Below are 4,507 nucleotides of genomic sequence, written 5' to 3' on the forward strand. Positions count from 1 at the left end.
AGTGCCGATCACTTGCATTGGAGGAGATCGTTCAGAGAAGGACATATTGCCCAGAAATCGGCTCCCCACGTTGTGGTTGGGCATTCACCGTAATATGCCGCACAATAGTGACCCAGCACACACAGGAATGTTTGATTAAAATCAATGGCCTTGTCAATGGAAGGAGTCCTTTGATAGATCCCTCTGATTGGAGCATCCACATGCTCTATGCGAAGGAGGCGCGTGGGTGGTGATGATGAATCTCCATTTTACGGCGCAGAAGCAACACCGAGGTTGCTGTGCCAAAAATAAAAATTAGAGAAGGGCTTATCAGAAAAAAATACAAATTGACATGACGTGAAATACATAGCCGGCATGGATAACTACTTTTGGCAAAAATATTATTAACACTTTAGACCTGTATCTTCATGCATAAAGGGTAGGTTAAATATATGATATTTGAAACATTCGTAAAAACAATTTCAAGATTTTTTTTTTATTAAAGGATTTGCACGGCCATAAAAGATGTAAGATAGTAAAGAAACACAACCGTAATTCTCACAAAGTGAAAATTGTGCACGAGGATACTATTTATTTATATATTTATTTATTAAGGATATCCAGCAATGCCCAATCGGCATTATTGTGGAAGTGTATCAAAAGGCATGATTATTTTGTACCAAGTACATTCTGCACACGCACATAAATAAATGATCATGAATAAGCTACGGTCAGGGGAAGACAAACAATGTGTTATCCCATGACACAGGGCACAGGAAAATAATGAAATCTGTTTAATAAACGTTACAAAACGACAGGTCGTTCAAAGGCAATGAAACAACATTACAGGGTAGTTGACTTTATTATCGAGCTGTTCGCAGGAAAACAAGTACCGTATATACGCGTGTAATGGCCGCAGGTATTCTTTTATGATTTCGGGCGAGAACTAGGGGTACGGCCATTACACGGAGAAAATTTTGGAAAGTAAACGCCTGGATTTACTTTTGAACATAAATGGGATGGCCCTGGCGACGTGACTATTTGAAGAGTCGAGCATGCAAAAATGTTTCAAATTTATGCCATTCTGGATTGCCGGGAATTCTTCAAATAAGTTTCACTAATGTCCCGATAATAACCGGTCCTTAATATTTTATACATAAAATATAAAGATACAAATATACTGAACACCATATAACCCAAAATCACAATTTTGAAAATTATTCCCCTTTTCCTCCTCCCCTTAAAGGGGCCCTGCAAGCACTTTTTTACTGCTTCTTAATTTACACCAAACCTGAGCGCACTGACCGTAGTAACGTAATGTAACTTTTCTTTTCTCGAATTTCGCTTTATTTTAAAAGTTATAGGCAAATTAAGATTACAAAAACAAGCAAAAAATAACCTCCCTCATGACGTCCTTGGTTGCTTGAGTGGCCGTGAACTAGAGGAGGGATAGTCAGCTCAGCGAGCGCTCACGGCTGCCGCACTGCGTGTCGACGGCGCGAGTGGGCGCCACTAAAGCGTGTTGTCGATAGGTTGTATACAGCGGGCAGCCAGAGCGGCTCTCATTTCATTTGCTGCGCGATTAAACACTAATTCGGCATGACACTTCATTGGCCACAAACGACAGCAAACACGGGGTAAAGACCAGTTCAGAATGGGAGCCACTTCACGCTGCCGTACCGCGAAATGGCCAAAACGCAAGACAAAGCTACTCGCTGAAGGCCTTCGGAACGCTCGGAGCCGGTCGGATCCTCCAGTCCGTAAACGACCGCAGCGCCGCCGCGTACATCCGGGATCTTTCCGTGTCGGCGCCTGATCCCACTACTCTTTTCTAGTATGCGCCGCCTTTTCCATCGCTTGGTGGCGGGTATGTCGACGGGCCATTTCTTGTTTCCGTACTTTATAAACTGCATTTGTTTCTTTTCTGATCTAAAATACTGAACAAAAACTACTTTTATAGATAATTGAAACGGTTCGCGCCACTTATGTTTTGTATTTCGACTAAAAAGAAGCTTCTAGCGGCTCTGACCAGTAGTAAGCCCAGGACCAAAGACGTCACATTTCGCGCGCTTTCGGTACCGCGGGTCGCCCCCGTCGGTGGAGGAGGTTTCCGCGTCGCCCGGTGAAAATATGATGCACTGATATTTAGTTACTCTCTCCGTGCCCGCTGGCTTGCCCGAACCCCAAGAGACATGGAAACCGCAAAAAAGGTAGACGCTTAAATATGATTGCAGGGCCCCTTTAAAGGGGCCCTGCAATCATATTTAAGCGTCTAACGTTTTTTGCGGTTTCCACGTCTCTTGGGGTTCGGGCAAGCTATCGGGCATGGAGAGAGTAACTAAATATCAGTGCGTCATATTTTAGCCGAACGACGCGGAAACCTCCTCCACCTATGAGGGCGACCCGCGGTGCCGAAAGCGTGCGATATGTGACGACATCTTGATGTTTTGGTGTGGCGCGAACCGTTTCTGGTATTTATCAAAAAAGTGTTTGTTCAGTATTTTAGATAAAAAAAAAAGAAACAAAAGCAGTTTATAAAGTACGGAAACAAGAAATGACTCGTCGACATACCCGCCACCAAGCGGTGGAAAAGGTGGCGCATACTAGAAAGGGGTGGTGGGATCAGGCATCGAAGAGCGGCGAGCGTTGAAGAGTCCCGGATCTACACGGCAGCGCTGCGGTCATATGGGCTCGAGGATCCGACCACTTCCGAGCGTCCGAAGGCCTTCGGCGAGTAGGTTGGGCTTGCAGTTTGGCCGTTTGGCGGTATGGCAGCGCAAAGTGGCTCCCGTCCTGAACTGATCTTTACCCCGTGTTTGCTGTCGTTTGTGGCTAATGAAGTGTCATGCCAAATGAGTGTTTAATCGCGCAGCAAATGCAGTGCGAGCCGCCCTGGCCGCCCGCTTCATCCAGCCAATCTAGCACACGCTTTAGTGTCGCCCTCTCGAGCCGTCGACACAGAGTGCGGCAGCCATGAGCGCTCGCTGAGCTCACTACCCCACCTCTAGTTCACGGCCACTCGAGCAAGGACGAAGGACGTAATGAAGGGGGTCATTTTTGCTTGTTTTTGTAATTTTAATTTGCCTACAACTTTACAACTAAAGCGAAATTAGAGAAAACAAAAGTTTAATTAAGTTACTACGTTCAGTGCGCTCAGGTACGGTGCAAACTAAAAACCAGTCAAAAAGTCGCTGCAGGCTCCTTTAACAAAACAAAAAAAAAGCCCAGATACTACAATTCGTGTACTAACGCTAGTAATTGAGTGCTTGTGCATGGTATAAACTCAAAGGAGTAACCAAAGTGCAAGATAAAAAAAAGAGTGGAGTAAGAACAAAGCAGTGAACTTCGGAAACCTCGCGTGGTGTACGTCCAATGTCGATGGATAAAACGCGAGCGCACTCAGGCGAGACATCAAAACTTCGTGATAATGGCTCTTATGGCGAGAACTCTTCCATGCCTCAGAAATAGGTTCAAAAGTGGCTTGTTTGCAGTGCTCTCGGATGGTATTTTTAATGAGAAAGCTTTGGTGGCTGTTTCCGAGTTATTTGTGAAGAGTGATGAAAATGTTGCGGTTTTAAAACGGGATGTGTGTATGATTTTGGCAGAGGAGGAGATCGCGGCTACGCTAAGCAGAGGGGCGCAGTAATGATTCTTCCTTCCAGGAGCGATGGTGGTTTTCCCGACACTCCGTCGTCTCCCTCGGGTTTTGATGGGGCCGGGTGACCGTGGAGTGTCGTGCGGTGGTGCGGGGATCTGCCATTCTCGCCAGTCAGGAGCCGGAGAACTCGATGGAGGTTTTTCGTTGAATATATTTACAATGAAGAACGAATATGGTACAAGGCTGTCATGCTGCCGCTCGCGGCAGCCCGACGTCGACAAAAGCGTCTCAGCCCCAAATCCGTTGCCGCGCACGGCAACTTCGCCCCGCAGGACAAAGTACGCGGAGCCCTCGGGACCGCGGGAGATAACCACCTGCTCCGCGCACGGGCTCGTTTTAACTCAATCTCTCCCCAAAAAAAAGGCGCGCAGACATTCCGAAGAGAGGCCAGATCTCCCTCTCTCCCCGGAGTCGCCGACATGGCCCTGACAAGGTCGCTTCCCCACGCCGGCAAGAGCGACCCCCGGCCCCCCCCCCCCCCCCCCCCCCCCCCCGCTCCCACCCATACCTCGGCAAACCTCACTCATGAGGGCCCTCACTCACCCTCACTCACCCTCATCTTCACAGGTGAGGTGAGGGTGAGTGAGTTTCTGAACCAGGAAAATTCATGAGTGTGAGGGTGAGTGAGGGCCGTGAGGGCTGTGAGGGCGGTGAGGGCCGTGAGGGCAGTGAGGGCAGTGAGTGCGGTGAGGGCCGTGAGGGCGGTGAGGGCGGTGAGGGCCGTGAGGGCCGTGAGGGCCGTGAGGGTGGTGAGGGCCGTGAGGGCGGTGAGGGCCGTGAGGGCCGTGAGGGCCGTGAGGGCGGTGAGGGCGGTGAGGGCCGTGAGTGGCATGAGAGGCGTGAGGGCCGTGAGGGCGGTGAGTGCATGAG

This window comes from Ixodes scapularis, unplaced genomic scaffold (assembly GCF_016920785.2).
Source record: "Ixodes scapularis isolate PalLabHiFi unplaced genomic scaffold, ASM1692078v2 PGA_scaffold13__105_contigs__length_92229423, whole genome shotgun sequence".
NCBI classification, from domain to species: Eukaryota; Metazoa; Arthropoda; class Arachnida; order Ixodida; family Ixodidae; genus Ixodes; species Ixodes scapularis.